This window comes from Triticum urartu, chromosome 6 (genome assembly GCF_003073215.2).
Source record: "Triticum urartu cultivar G1812 chromosome 6, Tu2.1, whole genome shotgun sequence".
Taxonomy (NCBI): Eukaryota; Viridiplantae; Streptophyta; class Magnoliopsida; order Poales; family Poaceae; genus Triticum; species Triticum urartu.
In genome coordinates, this window is record NC_053027.1 from 24,401,047 (window position 1) to 24,424,758 (window position 23,712).

General features: G+C 44.3%; 1 pseudogene; it reads right to left on the minus strand.

The window, feature by feature from the left end:
• Nucleotides 1–874: 874 nt before the first annotated feature.
• On the minus strand, nucleotides 875–20,439 carry LOC125515924 (annotated as a pseudogene).
• Between the last annotated feature and the right edge of the window lie 3,273 nt (nucleotides 20,440–23,712).

Genomic DNA, 23,712 nt, shown 5'->3' on the forward strand with positions numbered 1-23,712 from the left:
CTACATCACCTGATGTCGGAATAAATGACACAAGGGATAGAAATAAGCGGCCACAACAACCTTTATCGGAAGTTTGGCAAAGGAATGATACCTGAGCCACCCACCATGTCCATTCGCTAACCTTCTATAAATAACTACCTCACTTGTGTAGCAGAATCACATTTAGTTGCTAGAGGGGGAAACACATGACAAAGTGTGCGAGGGAGCAACAATGGCGAGCATGATGGAGCGTGTCACGGCCTCACGGGTGATAGTGCAATTTCCCGGGGAATGAGATGTATTGAGAATTTGATTGGTAGATGGATGAAGTGATTTTCTCTGGAGTCCTCTTCTAGAGTCACAGTGAGCACGTAGCCGACACTACACTGTTGGGTTGGTGCAATTTAGTCTAGATAATGTCTAGGTTAGAGATTCCTGACCAGAGTGATACTATCAAGGGACCTGCTAGCTTTGTGATTTGGAAGAACAGCTTGGCGCTTTTCCAGTATTAGATGATAAAAGTAGTATTCATTGGCAGTATTCAAGACAGTGGTACGATAGGTCAAGAACACAAACTGGCGGATAAGACTTTTTGAGCGCAAGTAAATGAAATGGGCTTTTTGAAGCCCTGGTAAATTAAAGAGTTGTTGCACGTTATCAGCTGGTCTGAGTTTTACCATGATAATCGCCTTGTAAAACAATTTAATCACTATTTCTTAGGAAAAAAAGAAACACTCAAGTGTGCTTTAAGACAGCCTGCACAAATGAACACAAAATCCCTGTCCTATCACAGTTAAGTCGATGTAGGGCCATCTCACCAAATACAGAAGTCGATATACAGTCAGAAGAACAGAAAAACGTCCACTGTCATTTCAGTTCCCGGTAGTGGTGGTCTTCAGATGGTGATGACCCTGCACTTCTCCGGTGGGAAGTCATGCTCCAACAGGGGCACGTCGACGAGGACACCAGGGACCCGTCCACCCTCGCCGCCCTGTCCATGTTGATCACCGTGCTCAGCCCCCGGCCGATCACCTAGATCTTCCTACCGATGCCCACAATCTGATACGGTTGGCCTGCTGACCACCACACACTCCTTGGTCTCATTCAAGCACATCATCAATTTTGTGCCGAGGGACTGGCCAAGCATGCAAAGCGTCCCGTCCACGACGACCATCAGGTCCGACCAGCACAGGGTGTCTCATTCTTCGTGCCCCTCCAGCTCCTGTGGACCGGTTTGTATATACCCACAAAGTACATTCTATTCTAGGATGCCTTGTGGATGGTCACCGGCTCATCATCTGTCACCGGAACTACTTCATCAACCACAACGAAAGAGGCTCAATGCCGGCCCACGAGGCCCAAACTGACTGCCAAGCCCAACCCGAGGAGGCTTGACCTGATATATAGAGGAACACATCTCTTCAGGGATGGGGGTCGAAGAACTGGAACCCGAACTGGCCGCCATTGGGCGTTTTCCCTCTCCCACCTCCCGGGTCTAGCTTCCCAGATCCCCTTTCTTGCTGATAGAAACTTGTATCTGTGACTAAATTCCTTGTATCCATTATCCATTGAGTAATTTGTATCTAGGTTCGTAACATTTGGTATTCAGAGCCAGTCCACCACCTCCCACCTACAAAATTTCCCCACCATCGTCACCATGAGCAGCCTAGCTGAGCAATTCGATCGGATCCAGGACGTTGTGCGCGAGTTGATGGAGTTGGTCGGCACAGATTCTGAAATCATCAAGTCTCCCGTGCAAGAGCCAACGACTGAGGAGATTGTGGTTGACCACGACAACGTCATTGCCGGTCTTGCACCTGCGGTGAGTATCCTCGACGCTAGCCTCGATGTTGGCGTCGACGAGGCCGTGCCTCATGTCGTCTCACCACCAACCGTCGTCGTTGAGGAGGCCGCTGAGGTCGTCCTTTCTGCTACCAGCAGCTCATGCACCATGTTGCATGCCATGTGTTTGACAGAATACCCAAGCCAGAAGGGTGCCACATTGGCTTCTGTGTTCACCCCAGCCGCAACACCTACGTCGCTCACGGCCATGGTCATCGTCGTCCCTTTGCTTGCTGCACCTGCGGCAAGCGACAGAACCCTCGACAGTAGCCACGACGGAAGTGGCCTAGGAATGTTGCCCCTGACTCTGTGGAGTGTGCCTGCATCCTTCACTGAGAGGGTGTTTGTTTCCAGGGACTTATTGGTCTAGGGACTTAAATAAGTCCCTATAAGTCCCATCTAAACCAAACAGGAGGGACTTATAGGGACTTAAAGTGGGCATTTGGGACTTATGAAATAAGACTCTCAAGGAGGGACTTATAGGGACATATAGTTGTAATATGGTCTTATAGAGACTTATAAGTCCCAGGAACCAAACAGGTAGAGACTTTTTAGGGACTTGGGACTTATAAGTTGGGACTAAAAAAAGTCTTAGGACTTATGAACCAAACAGGGTCTGAGTCTCTGGAGCTCTGGCCAGCCCAGCTGTGCTGGTTGTCTGTTCTCCTCGTGCTGGACACCAAGTCATCCTCAAGGTGTTCGACAACGTGCCTCATCAACCACACCGAGCTGTTCATGTACATGTCCATCGCATATGTGATCCCGAGTATCATGCGACCGAGACAAGGGCTACAACCAAGGCCATGGCCTTCCTTCATCAGTGACCAAGCTGCACATGGTGAGTGCGCTGACACTAATGAAGCAGAGTACAAATGGAAGCCACTCTTCGGCTCTCGAAGAAATTCAAAGACTAATGTCTTTGTGCCACTCAGGCAAACTAGAGGAAACAATGACAGACGGTTTTCGAGTCCTGGGAGCACGACCCTCTTCAAGTGGTACTCTCAGGAAGGATTCTTAGAAAAAATCGTTGCTACCTTGTCATCAAAGGTGCTCCGGCAGGTGCCATGGCCATTCATTGTGTGCAGCCATGTATGTACCGTGTTGCAGCTGGATGAATTTAGGAGCCTCACGAAGATTTCTTCAGCTGGTATGCCCAGACAACACTCAGTTGGATTTCTTACTGGAGATGAGCTAGTATTGGGTTGTTCTATAGAGCCACAGTCAATTTCCTCCTGGGAGTATTTGCAATATAAGTTGCTGCAGCCGTGGACTCCATCACTTCAAACAAATTTCAAGAATGAGGCCTTACAGGAAGAGAAAATGGTGGGTTTCATGGTGGCATTAATAGGACAGATGCATTGGCTTCTTTGGGACTACTTCTCCTTTGATGAAAATTTTAGTGTGCCACATGTTTCCCAAAGAGTTATGTGCGTCACATCACCATGGGGTCCCGGTGTTCACAAAAATCCAATGACGAATCACATGGGTTGGCTGGAACTTGAGATAGCCGCCTTGATGACTATTGTGAAGGCTGAGTTCATAAGTAGCAGCCTACAGATTCATCCCAGTAAGAATGCTCAAGTAAATTTCCCCTGGTCCAGTTGTTACTTATTTCTTAAGGTTGGAAAGTTGCAGAATGTTATTGTGAAGCTCAACACTGGGCCCTCTGGAGGGTGGTTCTTGTTGGAAATATGAGCAATTTACCAAATGATTTTATTAACAGAAATACTAGATAAAGCATGACTAATATAGTAGAGATAAAACAAGTCATGCGTTCTGACAGAGAGAAGGTAAATAGTTTCTGCATATATGAACCGTAGCCTATCATATCTAAAGCATACAGTATAGCAAGTAGCATATATGAAGTAGAACCTATCATGTGTAGGACAAGGACTAGAACAAGGAACTGCGGCAGAACCTTTAACAGGAAAGACAAGAACACGTACGGGACAGCAGCAGCAGAAGCGCTGTACTTGGGGTCGGTGTCCTCGCCTGCCATGTCGTCGAGGAGGTCGTGGACGTCGGGGAAGAAGTCGTCGTCGGGGAAGTAGTCGTCGGCGACCGGATCGTCCGTGATGAAGCAGCCAGTAGTCGCGCTGAGCGCTCCCCAAAAACCTTATCACCCTTCTCCCGTACAGGACTCAAAAGGTGCGGTTTCGGAGGCCTACTGTCCCGACCTGCGGTGCACGCCGCAAGATGGGATGGGGAAGAACGTAGCAGCAACGCAGTGGTCGGAACTTTGTGGCGAGAGGAAGAAGAGGAGCTTCTGTTGTGTCTCTCTGGAGAGGAGCGACCTCTCTTATATAGGCACAGGAGAAGGACGCGAAGAGGCTGCGGCAAGAGGTGAAGCAACGAAGGGAGACGAAGCGAACAGGCAGCGGCCGAAGAGGCGCGTCATTTGAATTCAGTGTCCACTACAGAAAACGTTTCAACTCCCATGTGACCTTTCGTATACCCGTCGTGCGTGGCAGAAATTTAGATATCGGCTCGGCTCATTCCCGCAACCCGTGGCGCGTCGTGACGAGGCGTGGCGTGGCGTGGCGAGGCGGGCGGCGGAGGAGGAGCGCGCGTGGATATCCCTCTTGTTCTCCCACTCCCACTAAACTAGCAATGTGGGACTAAACTTTAGTAGTATCCCTTGCCTTGCACAAATGGGCTAAGTGGGCCTCTAGGGTTTATTAGGAATTTCTGAAATAGTTATTGAGCTGCCCAAAATAGACTAAATTCTAGCAATCCCCCACCAGATCCCAGAGGCACACAGAAATTTGCCTTTGGTTCCAAAATACTGTTTTATATACCGGTACTGCAGTGGAGACTGTTAAGTTGAACTTCCACCTAGAACTCTATGCTACACTAGTAAGCAACTTGAACAGTGGACTGGGCCTTGAACTGCAAGTTTTCTGCGAATCTAGCTTCACATAAAGCCTTGACCGATATGTGGCTACCGTGGATCTTCCCCGCGGGTGGAGCTTATGCGTCACACTCCATGACCTTTCATGAGTTTACTAGAGAGAACCCTACTCTCATAGATTGCGACGTTTGACAATCAGACTCATATAGGTGTGTTCTTCAAAAGATGTTCTGCAGGATAACATCTTTGCTTAAATAAGCCACTTAGAACACATTAAGATATACATCAACCTGCCATGCAGATTAGGAGAGTATTGCATCTTCATGGAGTGGTATTGTGAATAGTAAGGATACTCTCCTCTCAGTTGACCAACAGCTTGTCTTCCACATCTAATTCACGGGATCTCTGATCACAAAGAATAGGTTACCATTGTGAACAACTCATATTGTGGGTCTCATACCCATCTCCCTCGATGCATTATCTATGACATTACGTGATAGACCCTTGGTAAAAGGATCTGCCAGATTTTTAGACGTTTGAATATAATCCAACGCAATAACTCCGGAGTTTTTCATTTTCCTGACAGACTTTAACCTTCTCTGAACGTGTCTTGATGACTTCATGTTATCCTTTGAGTTGCTCACTTTCATGATCACAATTTGATTGTCGCAGTTCATAAGGACACTCGGTACAGGTTTCTCAACAACCGGCAAGTCATTCAAGAGCCGGCGAAGCCAATCTGCTTCAACCGTAGTTGTATCTAGTGTTGTGAGTTGTGCTTCCATTGTTGACCTTGTTAAGATGGTCTGCTTGCAAGACTTCTAAGAAACAGCGCCACCTCCATGAGTGAATACATAACCGCTCGTGGCCTTTATCTCATCAGCATCTGAGATCCAGTTTGAGTCACTATACCCTTCAAGCACCTTTGGATGCCCGGTGTAGTGAATTCCATAATTTACAGTGCCTTTCAAATAACGCAAAACTCTTTCTAGAGCTTTCCAATGCATATATCCTGGTTTTGAAACAAACCGACTCAGTTTGCTAACAGCAAAAGAGATGTCGGGTCTTGTAGCATTGGCTAAGTACATAAGCGAGCCAATAATCTGAGAATACTTCAATTGGTCTCTAGCAATTCTTCGATTCTTTTGAAGCAACACACTAGCATCATATGGTGTTGGAGAGGGCTTGCAGTCACTATAGCCAAAGCGACTCAAGATCTTTTCCGCATAGTGAGATTGAAGCAATGTAATCCCACCATCATCGTCTCTCAACAACTTGATGTTCAGAATGACATCAGCCACTCCTAAATCCTTCATCTCAAAACAACGAGATAGGAAATCCTTGACCTCCTTAATAACATTCAGATTGGTTCCAAAAATCAGTATGTCATCAACATACAAGCACAGTATAACTCCCTCGCCCCCACCATGGCGATAGTACACACATTTGTCAGCTTCATTCACAACAAAGCCTGCAGCTGTTAAAGTTCTTTCAAACTTCTCATGCCCCTGTTTGGGTGCTTTCTTAAGTCCGTACAAAGACTTCAGCAACTTGCACACTTTCCCTTCCTGACCATCTAGTACAAACCCATCTGGTTGTTCCATATAAATTTCCTCGTCCAACTCTCCATTTAGGAAAGCAGTCTTAACATCCATTTGATGAACGAGAAGACCATGCGAGGCAGCTAGTGAAAGTAGAACTCGAATAGTGGTCAGTCGAGCCACAGGTGAGTAAGTATCAAAGAAGTCTTCACCTTCATTTTGGGTATAACCCTTAGCCACGAGCCGAGCCTTGTACTTTTCAATAGTACCATCAGGCCTAAGCTTCTTCTTGAATACCCATTTGCATCCTATAGGTTTGCACCCATAAGGACGATCAGTTATCTCCCAAGTTTCATTCGCCAAGATGGAATCCATCTCGCTACGAACCGCTTCCTTCCAGTAGTCAGCATCTTCAGATGCATAGGCCTCTGAAATAGAACTGGGAGTGTCATCTATGAGGTACACAAGAAAATCATCACCAAAGGACTTTATAGTCCTCTGTCTCTTGCTCCTAATAGGAACTTCATTGTTCTCCTCCACAAGACTTTCAAACTGTTCTATCGAAATTGTAGGGTCGGTAATTGTAACTGGTTCCTGATTCGATGAACTAGGCATCTCCTGATTAGATGAGGTAGCCATATCCTTCATGGGAAAGATATCTTCAAAGAAAGTCGCATCATTCGACTCCATGATCGTACCGACATGCATGTCAGGTACCTCAGATTTTACAACCAAGAATCTATAGCCAATGCTATGAAAAGCATATCCCAGGAAAACACAATCCACAGTCTTTGGTCCAAGCTTCCGCTTCTTTGAAATTGGAGCATTGACTTCGCCAAACAACCCCATGTTCGCAGATAAGAGAGTTTTAACCTTTTCTTCTCCCATTCCTCGAATGGAGTTATCTCTTTGTTCTTTGTGGGGACTCGGTTCAGGACATGACATGCTGTCAATATCGCCTCCCCCCACCATGCCTTGGAGAGACCCGATGTCTCTAACATGGCGTTAACCAAATCAGTTAGAGTACGGTTCTTTCTTTCGGCCACCCCATTTGACTGAGGTGAGTAGGGAGGCGTCCTCTCATGGATTATACCATGTTCCGCACAAAAAGTATCAAACTCATTGGAAAAATACTCTCCACCATGGTCGGACCTAAGCCTCTTGATTTTCCGATCAAGTTGGTTTTCCACTTCAGCTTTATAGATCTTGAAAAAGTTCAAAGCCTCATCCTTAGATTTCAGAAGATACACACGGCAGTATCATGGAGTCATGAATTAACGTCATGAAATATTTCTTTCCACCTTTTGTCAACACACCATTCATTTCACATAGATCTGAATGTATGAGCTCTAGTGGTGCAAGATTTCTTATTTCCGCAGTCGTGTGAGACTTACGAGGTTGCTTAGCTTGCACACACACTTGACACTTAGATCCCTTGACGGTGGTGAAACTAGGGATTAAGTTCAACTTCGCTAGTCGCGACATGCAACCAAAGTTAACATGACAAAGACATGAATGCCACACATTGGATTCACTATTGTTGCAAATATGATTAACAACTTTATTGCAAACGTCTGATAAGGATAAATGAAACAAGCCTCCTGACTCATAGCCTTTACCAACAAAGGTTCCATACTTGGATATTACAAATTTATTCGACTCAAAGACAAGCTTGTAGCCATCTCTACACAGAAGAGATCTGCTAACAAGATTTTTATTGATGGAGGGGACATAATGCACGTTTTTCAGCCGCACGATCTTCCCCGAAGTAAACTTCAGATCGACCGTGCCAACACCATGAACAGAAGCACTTGAACCGTTGCCCATCAGCATGGTTGAAGTCCCTGCGGTCTGATAAGACGAAGAAATGGAAATATCACCGCATACATGCACAGTAGCACCCGTGTCAATCAACCAGTCAGGAGAATGACATACTAAAAGAATAGTGGGAAATATACCATACCCAGCATCCTTCATGTCAGTGTCTCCAATGACAACATTAGCGGTCTTGCCGCCTTTCCCAGGATGACGCTTGTCATAGCGATTAGGGCAACTAGGAGCCCAATGATCAGGATCCCCACACACATGACAAGCACCTTTCTTCTTGCCATTCTTCTTTTTGAAGTTCATGTGTTGCACAGCCTTGTTCTTCCTATCAAACTTTGCTTTTCCATCAAACTTGCCCTTGTTCTTGAACTTGTGGGGCTGGAAGTTCTGCTTCTGTACCACATTGGCACTAGATCCTCCCTCAATACCTCGAGCATGTGTGTCCTTTGCTCTCGCCTTTTCTTCCACATCAAGAGTGCCAATGAGATCCGGGACGGAAAACTCCTGCCTCTTATGCTTCAGCAAGGTAGCAAAGTTCCTCCATGAAGGGGGAAGCTTAGTGATGATACCTCCAGCAACAAATTTGTCCGGTAGCATACAACTGAAGTGCTCAAGTTCCCTAGCAAATGACTGTATCTCATGAGCTTGCTCAACCACGGAGCGCTCTTCAGTCATCCTGTAATCATAGAATTGCTCCATGATGTACAGCTCAGTGCCAGCATCCGAGACCCCAAACTTGGCCTCGAGTGCACCCCACATATCTTTTCCATTATCAATTGACGCATAAGCATCAACTATGTTCTCACCAAGAACACTCAAGAGAGCAGCCTTAAACAGAGTATCCATTTTCTGAAAAGCTTGTGCCTGTCAGCATCAAGCTCTCCTTCAGGTTTGCCGAGAGTGGCGTCATAGCAACTCATGGTTTGAAACCATAAGACTGCTCTCACGCGCCACCTCTTATAGTGGATACCCTCAAACATAGGAGGTCTCATGGAAGCAGCAAAACCACTTGGGGTAAATTGCCTATAATAAGGTTTTTGAATTGTTGGAAATATGAGCAATTTACCAAATGATTTTATTAATAGAAATACTAGATAAAGCATGACTAATATAGTAGAGATAAAACAAGTCATGCGTTCTGACAGAGAGAAGGTAAATAGCTTCTGCATATATGAACCGTAGCCTATCATATCTAAAGAAGACAGTATAACAAGTAGCATATATGAAGTAGAACCTATCATGTGTAGGACAAGGACTAGAACAAGGAACTGCGGCAGAACCTTTAACAGGAAAGACAAGAACACGTACGGGACAGCAGCAGCAGAAGCGCTGGACTTGGGGTCGGTGTCCTCGCCTGCCATGTCGTCGAGGAGGTCGTGGACGTCGGGGAAGAAGTCGTCGTCGGGGAAGTAGTTGTCAGCGACCGGATCGTCCATGATGAAGCAGCCAGTAGTCGCGCTGAGCATTCCCCAAAAACCTTATCACCCACTACAAGAAATATGTCAACTTGTGACCTTCTGTTAGTGACCCTGGAAGAATTGTTCATAGATCTATGACCATTTCAGACCAATTGGTCAAAAGTTGTTCGGGGGCTCCAAAACCTAAACTATAACGACCATTTTGGTCAGAAAGGTCGTAATTTCCTTACACGAAATGGTCATAAAGCAGATAGCACTGGTCTGCTGCCTTATTTCTAGCTGATCATGACCAATATAGATGGTCATAACCTTGTAAATTGTGGTGGGTTGCTATGACTAGGCGCCACCTCATCAGTTTTGCCTATGTGTCATGTCCATGTGGCAGTTTTTGCCCTAGGTTGTGAAGCAACCTATATTTCTGTCATTCCCAAAATTCCCAAAAAAATCTCATAAATTCTTTGGGTCATATCTTCATCAAATATGTAAAAATCCTTCCTTGCCTAGTTCAAAACTAATTCAACAATATTCATTTTCCTATTCTATTCACGACAACACTTTATGAAGGAAGTGCTATTTATATATTCTTGATTGCCCTCGGAATTTTTGGGCACTCTTTCCTATCCAAATCATTACCGCATGACAAAATTCAGCTCCACTTGCCTAGCAAATCTTCCTCGGCAAATTTCCAAAGTTTTTGTCCACCTAGAAGCATTGTGAAGGAAGTACCTTTTTTATATATCGAAATGACATGAAATTTATACAGTTCCTTCATATGCTCAAATTATCACCCTCCTCCAAATTGCAGCTCAGTCAAATCATCTATATGAGCTCAGGTTCAATTTATATTTTATGGCCAAATTGGCACGTTGCAAAGCAAGTGCGATTAAGTTGGGTAACGCCAGGGTTTTCCCAGTCACGACGTTGTAAAACGACGGCCAGTGAATTGTAATACGACTCACTATAGGGCGAATTCGAGCTCGGTACCCGGGGATCCTCTAGAGTCGACCTGCAGGCATGCAAGCTTTGTGAAGTAAGTACTAGCTAGGCTTACCCAAATGATCTGAAAATTTACCAGCGCATGACCATACCAATGTAACTTATCTACACCAATTTTTAGCTCATTTCATTCATCCAATCTCTCTCACTAGTTTTCCCAAGTTTCTGTCCATAGAAGAGAATTGTGAAGGAAGTACCACTTTGGCATTTCCAAATAGTATCCATTTTCTACAGTGGTTTCCTATGCCCAAATAACCATCCTCCACCTAATGCGAGCTCAATCCGTTCATTATTTTGAGCCGAGCTTCAACATTCGTAGTTATGTCCAGTATGGTAGTTCGCAAAGCAAGTACCACCTAGGCTCCTCCTTTTGAGCTGAAAATTTGTGAAGACGGTATTCTTAGTAACTGATCATCCTCAGCCAAAACTCACGCCCATTAGCCATGTACATTTCCTGTACCGCTAATCAAACACTTGGCTGTTAATTCATGTTTGAGCATCGATCGGTCTCCTCGTGAGAATCTTATGTTGTAATTTTCTTCCTAGCACCAACCTGGGGAGTGCCCAACCCACTAGATATGCCTAGGCCGCCCAGAACGCATGGCAACGCCACGGTCACGCGGTGACCATGCGGTGGGCATGCGAGTTTACGCGCTCTAGAGTTGGGGCCCTCGGCCACTGCCCAAACCTCTACGTATCGCCACCAAACCATGTATTTATGATTAAATAGGTCCTTATGTAACTAGAAATGATTTTTTGAAAAAATAAATAGCAAACTATGAGGCAGCTGCAGTTCAAATTTGACCCGCTTCCTCCTAAATCGGTGGAAATTTGTCTTTTTCATGAGAGGTGGATCAAAAAAAAATTACACCCAACCATTTTGTCAATTGTGCATTAAATATGGCCTAGTATTTTATAAAAATGATTTGGTCCAATTTTGCAACAATTATTTGGTAGTTCCTTCACAAAAAAACCTCCTTTTGGGCACTCGAAAAATGGAAAATGGTTTTTTCGTCCAACGAAAATGAAAACTTTCTTAGGCAACATTGTTTGCCATTCTAATATGCACCCTTGTGCACAATATGAGATCATTTGAACAAACTATGCCATGAATGTGGCCATAAGATTGATCATTTGGCTTGAAAGCCATTGACCTTCACACATGATAGCTCATTTATGAGAACACTTTTTTAAAATAATTATCGTATTACAAGTTTATTATTTTTCCCGGAAACTTAATCACATATAATGAGACAATGCGAAGGTTTTCCAATTTTTTGATTTTTTTTGAATTTTTTATGCCCGTTTCAAAATGTGGTCAAAACGGCGGGCTTGACCGTTCCTAGGTAGCGGTTGAATCTTGGAATTTTTTTGGTGTTTCTCTGATTAAATAGATACTTATGTACCTATAAATGATTTTTAGAAAAAATAAAGAGCAAACTACGAGGTAGCTACAGTTCAAATTTGACCCGCTTCCAACTGAATCAGCGGGAATTTGTCTTTTTCACCAGAGGTGGATAAAAACTTTTTACAACCAACCATTTTGTTAATTGTGCATTAAATATGGCCTAGTATTTTAGAAAAATGATTTGGTCCAATTTTGCAACAAATATTTGGGAGGTCCTTCACAAAAAAAACTCATTTCGGGCACTCGGAAAATGGAAAATGAATTTTCCGTGCAAAGAAAATGAAAACTCCCTTAGGCAACATTGTTTGGAATTCCAAGATGCACCCTTGTGCACAATATGAGATCATTTGAACAAACTATGCCATGAATGTGGCCATAAGATTGATCATTTGGCTTAAAAGCCATGAATCTTCACACTTGATAACTCATTTCTGAGAACACTTTTTTAAAATAATTACTGTATTACAAGTTTATTATTTTTCCTGTAAACTTGGTCACACATAATGACACAATGCAAAGGTTTTCCAATTTTTTTGATTTTTTTGAATTTCATATTTTCAAAATGGGGTCAAAACCATGGGCATGACCGTTAGTAGGTAGGGGCTAAATAACGCAAAACTCCTGTGAATCTCTGATGAAGTAACTACTTTCCTGTCTAGAAATGATTTTTGCGAAAAAGATCAAACTATAAAGCACTTGCAGTTCAAATTTGACCTTATCCTTAAACGGCGATAATATGTCTTTTTGATAAGAGGTGTATCGAAAGCTTTTCACATGCAACCATTTGGTTATCTGTACATAAAATGTGGTCTAATATTTTTTAAAATTGTTTTGGTACAATTTTTCGACAAATATTTGGTAGGTTCTTAAAAAAGCCCATCTTTGGCACTTCGGAATTAGAAAAAAAACGTGCAATGAAAATAAAAACTCGATTCGGTAACATTGTTTATCCGAAATAAGAGGCCATTTGAAAAATATTGGGTCATTTGAACAAACTATAAGGGAGTAATATGTTGAGTCTTTACCCGGAATTGGAGGATAAAAAATATAAGAGAAACGGAAGGAAAAACACACAATTTGCATATGCTTAATTCTCATTGGTGGAATCATTTATGCCATGGATTGATGATATGGCGAACATCCTGCCATTCATTCCCAGCACTCCCACCGTCCACCCATCCATCCATCCATCCATTCTAAAGAAAAGGAGAAAAAAGGAGAAGCCCACCGCACCAATCTCTCCCTCTCTCTCGTGCGAACCTTTCCTTCCCAACCTACGATCTCCTCGCCGCCGCCACCAACTATGCCGGCCGGTTCCGGCGAGCTCAGGCCACGCGCAGCTCGATCCCTGAGCTCCCCAAGATCCGCCCCTCCCTCCCCTCCGTTCAGATCCGCGCCTCAAGGCCCGCAACCTCGCCCGCGGCTAGGGTTCCTTCGTCGGAACCCGGCACAACCGGCGATGTCAAGGCCAAAGCTCGCGAGATCTGTCACCAGCATTGCCCAGGTAGGCCCTTCCCATCCTTCCTTGCTCGGATCCAACCTCTCATCCTCATCTCACCTTCTCCTCCTACCCGCCCCTTTGCTGCAGGTCACCATGACGTGGAGACGGCGACGATGGCAGGAGGGCGCCGGCCTTGCCCTGCTCGAGGAGTAGGAGGGGCACACCTAGCCACCGGCCATGCTCTGCTCAAGGAGGAGGGGCAGGAGGGGTCTGCTGCTAGGGCAACCAAGAGATCTTGCCGAGCTCAAGCACAGCCACGACGACCCACTGCGGCAGGTAGCATATCCCTCCCCCTCTACCTCTGCTCAGTAATGATGCTAAGTTAAGGAATATTGATGCAAATCCCGGTTACCTCAAGGAATTCAAGAGGGATTTGTCTTAACAAGTCCAGTTTTTTTATTTAGTTAGTTAGTGCCAAATAGAGAGACAAGATGAGGTCTAGATTGGTCAATTTGGCTGCCAGCTCATGGATTTGTATCTATGCAACCATCTCCTTCCTGTTGGTATGGTTTGGTTGCAAGAAATTCAATTTTTGGTGACCTGCACCTAGTTTAACTTCTTTGACATAAATATGTTGTGTACATTCTGAATCCCCAACATGACACAAATTCAATTACTAGTGATTGTGAACATAGCCTCCCTGTTCACCAAATGAAGAATCCACCCAAGATTCTGGCCATGTCGGCAAGTTCACCCCATCCAAGGACCTCAATACCACGCCTCCCTGTCTCAGATCTCGACTTCCCCACCTTCACGCTTGCTCCACTTGCCCTATTGGCTTGGTGTGCAGCTCCAAACCATCACCATTCACTTCTAGAGGGCCTTCCAGGTCCACGACAAGCTCTACACCGGCCTTGTCCCTCCCTTTTGCCTCTATGGGTAAACTTACATGCTACAGATTATTCACAATTTCTCCATTGTTAGCAGCATCTGCTTAAGTATAATTTTTAGAACTGGTTATTAGCTGAAATTACAATAGTTAATTCTTTTATCTGTATGTCGCCTGATTTGTTGCTTGTTGCCAGATTCTTGTTATACGAAGATTGACCTGATTATCCTAAGATTGTAGATTTATTTTTCTCTTGAAGCTAGGTTTCTTTTCAAGCATGTCTAACATCTACATGGAATTCTTGAGATAAATAATATAAGGAGATTTTTTGTGGTACATGTGCATGAACCTATAGTCGGTTATTGTCGGCTGCCCTTTTTTATTATATGTGGCTTGTTGCATAGAGGCTTATCTATGCATTAGTATTGGATTCTCTTATCATGTTAGATTCCTTGGTCTTCTTTTTGAGCCTTACCATCAATTTTTTCTTGTACACGGCAATGGCAGGAGTGCCATATTGGGCAGAGGAAGAGGATGAGAAGAAAGAAGGCTTGGGCGTGAGTGGGTGCTGGGTGGCGGCGGCCTTCCGCTACCTACACCATGGCACCTCACTCTACCGTGGTGGCAAGTATGTTTGACTTCCACAACTCCAGCCTCCTCTATGTGCATGTATATACACCACCGACCACAAATCCTAGATTTAGCTTTCTTGTATAATATGATGTGACTTATGGATTGTCCTCTCATTTATTTACTATAATGGAGATTCCAAATATGTTGTTATGCTCGAGGATGAGTCTTGTTAAGCCAGCAACAGTGGGGAGCTACAAAATTACCTTACCTGATCTGAACTGTGAGCACCTAATGATTTTGCGTGTGCAAATAAATGGAAGTCAAAATGCTTTTGGTTGTGACTTACTTTTCCTTAGCATATATGTATGTCTTATTTAAACTTGAATCATTGTTTTCTCCTATGATGCTATGTGATTCAGTAATAAATTAGTAGACTTGAATATTTCTTGTTCTGATCAGCCTTGTGTGGAAGATACGACCTTCTTTGAATACCCTGCTCATTATATGTTGCTCAAGGGTTCGCTGTCATAGCTCTTGTTCTTGTTTTTGTTGATCTAAGAAACATCTTGCATGCTATAGAAGTTCTATTAGCTAAACTTGCCTTTTAGTAGTCTCCATAAAAGTGGTTATATTTTGAATTTAATTATATTTGTTTGCTGCAGTGGAATGCTCATCACCTTGTAGGGAAGATCTGAACCAAGTGACTGCAAAGGGTTGTTTGGCAATGTGTAGGTCAATCTCACCCTTGTGGACAAGTAATTTTTTTTCTCTAGATTTAGTCTAGATTGTCCAGGTTGTATGCTTCGATTGAGATCATTAATGATTGAGATCCCATCAAGGTAATGCTCTTCCCCCACATGTTCTACAAGAAAAGTATATACAAGATTCAAGAGCGTTTATGGGGTTGCTTGTTCGTATGATTTGTTCATGTGCTTCATGTTGTAATTCCAGTCAAGTAAAGACAAAAGAAACATGGTACCCTCTTTACTACCGAAGTTTTGCAACCATGTTAATAGTTAATGCAAATTGTTGGGACTCTTCTAAGAAGATTATTTCATTAGTTTATTTCTGTAACTATTTCCCGTGCAATAATAAAGGTTGAGATCACTGCAAGAAATGGTTCTGATTGGTACTCCTTAGATTTAAACTGATGAATTATGTTAAATTCTACATACGAGGTTGTGTTTCTGCCATGTATACTTTGTGTGCATGTGTTGTAGTGTAAAAAACGCTTTTATATTATGGGACAGAGGGAGTAGTTTGCAATCAGTTTGGTTTGGTTGTTTATGAGCTGTGTTGTGTTGTACTGCTCATGGTTGTGATGTTTATTATACTGTGTTAAAGATACACTATTCACATATCTTGATCTTGGAAGTTATTGATGTGAGCTTTTTTTGCACAAAGTGTTCAGAGCTAACACACGAATAATCTTGCAAGTCCTGAAATTTCTATGGGAGTATGTCTTAATGTCTTGTGTTTCTGTTCATTGATGTGAACTTTTAAGTCTCACTTCTGAATGTAAAACCACCATTTGTCTTTCTTTTGCTCGTATTTTGTATGCTTTCTTATGTTTGCTTATTCCTATTACCAGGATGATCTGAGTCACTCAGAAGAAGTGGAGAGTAGAAGGAGGGCACAAGAAGCTTCGTTTCTCATTGATGTTATGTGTGATAACTTAAAACTTGTGCTTCTCATCCAATATTTGTAGAACTATGTTGATGTGCGCTTGTGCACTTGTTGGATCCTTTTGTTGTGCACTTGCACATATATAACTATTTTTCTGTGCACTTTTAGAATCATTTTGCGGTGCACTTGTTGGGCCTTAAACCTTGGTGTATCGAGGAGTCATTGGATGATGTATTGTATTTCATGTGATGTGTTACTGAAATGAAATATACAGTTTATCTGCAATATTGTATTTTTATGTACTTATTTTTTAATGGGCCTATCTTGATATATGCATGCTTCTGACAAAATAATGCATCAGCCCATACAAATCAGACATTTCTTATAATAAAATATGTATTGGGCCAGGCCCATGTAGGCTAGATTGGTGGACCGGGCTGGGAAATTTATGATGATTCCATTTGGTCACTAGCAATGCCACGTCAACTTAGCCACATCAGATCCTACGTGGCTCATAGAAATGGGTAATGACCAAACCAAAATTTTGGTCAATAGAGATTTGCGACCAAAATTTTAGAAAGGTCATGTTTGTTCGTTTTTGACGGCCAACTGTTGACCTTTTGAATTTGGTCAAAACAAGGTCATAAAACATGAATAATGACTATTCAGTGACCAAAATGGAGGGTCAACAATGAACAAATTTCTTGTAGTGACCCTTCTCCCGTACAGGACTCAAAAGGTGCGGTTTCGAAGGCCTACTGTCCCGACCTGCGGTGCACGCCGCAAGACGGGATGGGGAAGAACGTAGCAGCAACGCAGTGGTCGGAACTTTGTGGCGAGAGAAAGAAGAGGAGCTTCTGTTGTGTCTCTCTGGAGAGGAGCGACCTCTCTTATGTAGTGAAGCAACGAAGGGAGAAGAAGCGAACAGGCAGCGGTCGAAGAGGCGCGCCGTTCGAATTCAGTGTCCACTACAGAAAATGTTTCAACTCCCACGTGACCTTTCGTATACCCGTCGTGCGTGGCAAAAACTTAGATATCGGCTCGTTCCCGCAACCCGCGGCGCGGCGCGGCGCGTCGTGGCGTGGCGTGGCGTGGCGTGGCGGGCGGTGGAGGAGGAGCGCGCGTGGATATCCCTCTTGTTCTCATGCTCGTACAAGTGGGGAAAGAACCTCCCTTATAAGGAGGTCCAACTCCCACTAAACTAGCAATGTGGGACTAAGTGAGCCTCTAGGATTTATTAGGAATTTCTGAAATAGTTATTGGGATGCCCAAAATAGACTAAATTCAAGCAGTTCTTATCGGCTGTGACATTCTCACCAAATCTGCATGCAATTGTGTGCTGCAGCAAGGCAGTGAGCATTCAATCTCTTGTTGTTGCCCTTCATATGGCTGAATGCTGTGGTGTGTTAATCTCAGTTATAGTCACTCACACCATACAGTTACACAAACTGGTATTCCCTGATAGTAGCCCGGTATACACGCAAGTCAGAATTGGGGTCATTTTATTCGTTTGGACCTCTCAAGGGGCTCATAAAGACAAGGAATATTTTTCTGTACCGCTGCCTTTGGTGGATCAGGAGCTATGGAGGATTGCGGGATATTGGCGGTCAGATATTCAAGGTTTGCTGCTGGCAGATACAATTTTAGAAGATTCTTTCTGGCCTGGGCAATATATCATTGAAGCATGCCTTGCGAGCCCTTATCACAGGTTCATGGGCGCAATTGCTGTCGAGTGGCTCTACACCCATAATTCCTATGGAGAACTTACAGTAGTTGACAATCAGCTGAAGAGTAAAGAGATCGTCACAACTCGGCCATTCAGTTCTAATGAGATTAAATGTCCGGAGGCCTTGTCGAGTATTCTACATTGCACTGATAACTATTTGCGAGTAATTATGTTCGATGAGATTGAGCCGCAGCTTACTGTACATTGGATGAAATTTGTAGTTCAGGGCAAGGCTATTGCTGTATTCAACATCACCAAGCCCTCAATGATAGGTACTCCCGTCAATCATCTATGTTTGGAGGAATATCTAGTTTGTCCAAGTCACAACTTCTCTAGTGCACCTGAACTTACATTATGCAAGAGCGGAAAGTTGGAGTTTAACAACAGGATTTCCTATATGGTGGAGCAGTACACTGAGGTTAATTCTTATATGACGAAAATTGGACTGCATCCCTTATTTGTGAGCATCGGCGCAGTAGAGCGAACCTCTCATAGGAATAAACCCATTCATCAAATGGTCAAGTAGCGACTGTCATTCCCTGCAAGTACGTGCAAGCCGGCACACATACAAGCTGCAGTTTGTGAGAATCAAGCAGTGTACTCCTTATTCTGCAATTGCTCATGTGGCAATCCCAACACTATTGCTATTGGGGTTGAGTGCTCTGACAGGCAATGAGTGTACCCCCACAGCAAAATTATTTTGGACTATCATAGTAGGCTTGGTTGTCTAAATCTTGGATTTCTATTAACATGGCCAGATGTCTCAACGGTTCAGATTAACGTGTTACCTTGCACTGAACTTAGCTCCCAGAAACATCCAATGCCAAGTGTGGACCAGCTGATGTTGAAGAGCTCCTATGGATGCCTTGTTCTTGCAAACACTTCTCCAAAAATAATGCTCGAGTGCTCTGCTACTGAGTTGGTGAGGTGCAAACTCTCACAGGCTCATGCCGCAGAGTTCTATATCGATTGCTCGGTATGTTTGAGGTTTGAATTCAGTCCCTTGATGGTTTGGAAGATTGCTTGGGTGCTTGGTTCTGTGCGTACTATTGTTGCATACAACTCCCAGTGTGCAGTCTTTACAAGACTGAATGGTTGGCATGTGATGGGTCAACCAAGTCCGTGCCAACAACGACTACTACCTCAACGACACTAGCGTCTTTGAACTTGATCAAGTCTACCTCGAACATGGCTACTACCATTAAGGATATCACCACCGCTCTGGCAGTTCCATGGGACCCGGGCATAAATTCTTCAGTGTCGGCTTGGGTCAAGCCGAGTTTCAAGGAGTGAGGAATGTCATGGGAACTACTTCATCAACCACAACGAAAGAGGCTCAATGCCAGCCCACGAGGCCCAAACAGACTGCCAAGCCCAACCCGAGGAGGCTTGACCTGATATATAGAGGAACCCATCGCTTCAAGGAAGGGGATCGAAGAACTGGAACCCGAACTGGCCGTCGTTGGGCGTTTTCCCTCTCCCACCTCCCGGCTCTAGCTTTCCAGATCCCCTTTCTTGCTGATAGAAACTTGTATCTGTGACTGAATTCCTTGTATCCATTATCCATTGAGTAATTTGTATCTAGGTTCGTATCATCATCCAATGCCAGGAATTTGACAATGTCAGGGGTAAGCATCGGGTTCTTGTGTGGGCACCAAGAGCCTGTCAGTCCGAATCCTCCGGTAACATAAATCTTGTCGTTCAGAGCTGCCGTTACAAAGTAGCACCTGAAATCAAAACATCAGCGCATAAGTGGATCGCCCATAGTAACTACTAGGATACTAGGCCACATATGTAAAACAAACAGAGAACAGAAGTTGAAGGAGTACCTAGCAGTAGGCATTGGTGCTGCTTTGCTCCAGTGATTTGAAGCAGCGTCGTAACCATATACTTCATCATTAGCATCCTTTAGCCAACTACAACCACCCATAAGTCCAAGGTCTCTATGAAAACGCCCTCCCGCGCAGATCATTGAGGTTCCATGACTTGGATATAGCAGCTGAAAGATAGTAGGGCAACATGGCAAAGCATTATAGGCCACAAAGACCTGCAAATTTCCTAGAGATTTTCCCTCGGAAGTCGTAAACAAAACCTCCTAAATGATCTACAGTTTGCTCCTCATGATACACTCCTTAAAATCCAATACACAATTGGAGGTGCACACTTTCACAAATCAACAGATATCATTTGCGTTCATAGTTATATCATGAAATAATCTGATATCATTTGACAGAAAATTAGCAAGACAAAGGAGATACAGTGTGCATTTAAGTAAAGAAAGTAGATCTTTGTAATTCTCCCCGTTTCCACGGGGAGGAGATGTCGTTAAAACTCTATCTCCTACTTATTCAATGAAAATGGCAAATCTTTTGCCTCGTTTCAAAAAAAAAGTAAAGAAAATGCAAGTCGAAGGGTCACAGTCATTTAAGGATTTACATATATCACACCCGTTTACATGTATGTTATCTCAGATTTGGACCAAACTTCAGAGACCCACATGGACAAGCAAGCAATCTTTGTATTCAGAATAGAGTAACCGCTTTATTTTCAAATTGGCAGACTAGAATCATAAGCACGCGTACACCTAGTGTTTTTTTAATCTTAAACATACAACTAGCTGACACACCCTATTTACTTTGCTAGCTCATCCATCATATTTCGCCAATCCCCTCTATCCCTTCTAACTTTCTCAGTTACTGTAAGCTACCAGCAACAATATGGGGCCATGTTTCTCTTAGAAATATCAATTGGTGAGATTTGCCGTGCTTGTTCAATGGATCTTCCAACAAGGCAAGTGTGGTAGCTTTATTATGGTAATTATGATCCTACTAACCAGAGGAGTTACGGAAACAGAGGAGCTACAAGTCAGTAACAAAAGCACAAAGCTTTCAACTCAATCAAAAGTTGCAAATTCACCTGTTTCCTTCTCCTTCCGTGAGAACAGAGGAGATTCTTTCCCATCGCTGTTTGTCTGTCTGTCGTTGCGCGCCAACCAACAAATCCATGAAACTCGTAAGGATTACATTAAGATCAGAGTGGCGCAGCGGAAGCGTGGTGGGCCCATAACCCACAGGTCCCAGGATCGAAACCTGGCTCTGATATGTATTTTTTTCATTTGTTTAGCCTTTTTAATCATAATTATTTCTCTCTGTGAATTTCGATTTGCCTTTTTTTTGTTCATCAGTTCCCAAGTACTTCGCCCGTCACTTATGTTAGTTTGCCACTGCCATGTTCGCTTATATCAAATTCAAAGATGAACAAATTCAAGATTTCACACAGCATATCTTCATCTAAATTGAAGCAGACCGGTCAAAACTGATGTTCTGTGAAACTCTAGTGATGGTGCTGAAGGATGCTTGGACTGTTTTAAATAATTGGGACTACCGTAGGTCAACAAGATGTAGTAGAATGAACTGATTCTACCGAAATGCTTTTCAAAGATTTAGAAAAATATCATTTCTGGTTACAGTTATAGCAAGAAATGCACTGCCATCACGTGACATTAATTTAGCTGGTTTGGAACTTTGAACATTGGTGCACATGTAAACTATAGCCATGTTTGTTGTTGTTCCACTTCGCAATCGTCGCGTTGTCCTTGTTTGTTCCAATATTTAGTTTTGGGTTGCTTAATTGTGCATGGGCACCACAAAGCATCAGCAGTTCTTCGACAATTACATCACGTGCTGTCGGAATAGATGTCACAAGGGGTACAAGTAAATGAGCACAACAACTGTCATGTGAATATTGGTGAAGGAATGATGTCTGGGCCACACACCATGTCCATTCGTTGACCTTCTATAAATAACTACCTTACTTGTATAGCAAAATCACGTTTAGTTGCTAGAGGGAGAATGCATGACCAAGTGTGTCAAGAGAGTGATGAACATGGTGAGATGTCACCGGTGGTAGGGCCGTTTCCTAGGGAACGTGCTGCATTGGGAATTTGATTGGAACGTATATGCAGCGTTGTTCTCGGGAATCCTCCTCTAGAGTTACATCTTGCATGTCGTTGACTCTACACTGCTGAGTTAGTGAAATTTAGTCTAGATAATGCCTAGTTTGAGATTACTCATTAGAGTGATATAGTTGAACTGAGCAAACTAGAGAGGTGGCCGGGGCTTAATTCCTCAACATGCTTAGCGTGAGTGCTCCCCCACATCCACCAATTGTTTCTCTATCATTCTAGTTTGGTCCACTCTCTCCTCTTTTTGGTCTCCTCTCTCTTTTTGTTTTGTTCATATGATGGATGTGCTTGGCTGCTTGCTGGCGCTTTTTCGACAAAGGTGTAACGGTGGGGCAGGCCACCCTGTCAAGCGTGCAGGCCAAGACGGTGGAGCCCGCAGTCAGCGACCAAGAGCAAGGAAAGGCCACAACCGAGGAGGAGGAAGCAAGACAAGCGGAATAGGTGTGAGTGGGTTGTGAATTATAAAGGGCAGGATTGGCCCAGTTGTAAGGCATGGAATGAGACAACTAAACGGACTGGAGAGAAGCTGATCTTCCTCCTCGCTTATCCCCTTCCTCTCGCCTCACCTACCACCTCCCTTCCCTTCTCCTTCCTCAGATCTGGTTGATAGGACGGCCCGTAACATCTGGTATCAGAGGTCAGAGAGCGCTGGAGACCGCGTATCCGAAGCCCCGCTACCTCACCAAGCAAGTCAGGCAGGCGACGCTCATGGAGGAGCAGATCGCTGCCCTGGCCAAGGCGGTCAACGACGGGAGGGCCGCCAACGAGGCCCGTCTTGAGGCGATCCAGACCTCCCTCGAGCTCTGGCGACCCGCGGTGACTCACCTCCAACAGCAGCCCGATGAGCTGCGTACCCAAGTAGGGTGGATCACCCTGCATCCCGCGCTGGCGCCACCTCCGGATCCGATCCCAGAGGAGGACGCGGTGGTGCGCCCGGCGGCCGCGCCTGATGGAAGGGCCGACGCGAGCGACCACGGGCCCGGTGGCCACGGCGAGATCGACGACACCGGGGGACAGGCATACGGAGTGGTCACCACTCAGTTGCCGCCTCCGGTCAAGGGTACGTCCTTGACTGAATCTCGTGCTCTCGCGGTTCATTCAGATAATTCAGTGGTGATTTCCGATCTACACACAGCTCACACCAGTTCCCATAGTTGGTCCCTTCCCAGACTAGATTTCCCAGTGTTCGATGGAGAAAATCCCCAATTCTGGCGCACTCGTTGCGAGAAATATTTTGATGTTTATGGGGTACAATCAAATATGTGGGTTAGGGTCGCTACTCTTCATTTTACGGGTGCCGCGGCTCGCTGGCTGCAGATGCGCGAAGCAACAGGCACACCGATGTCCTGGGAGGAATTGTGCGCAACACTTTGTGACAAATTTGGGCGTGAGCAGTACCAAACACACCTTCGTCAGTTTTGTGCACATAGGCAAACAGGGATAGTAGGAGAGTACATGACACAATTCGAAGAGCTCATGCATCAGCTCTTGGCACACAATTCTGCTTTCGATCCAGTGTTTTTTACTACTCAGTTCTTAGAAGGGTTGAAACATGAAATCCGTGTTGGTGTGGTATTACATCAACCGAGGAACTTGGACTCTGCGTTTTCTTTGGCATCAATGCAGGAGGA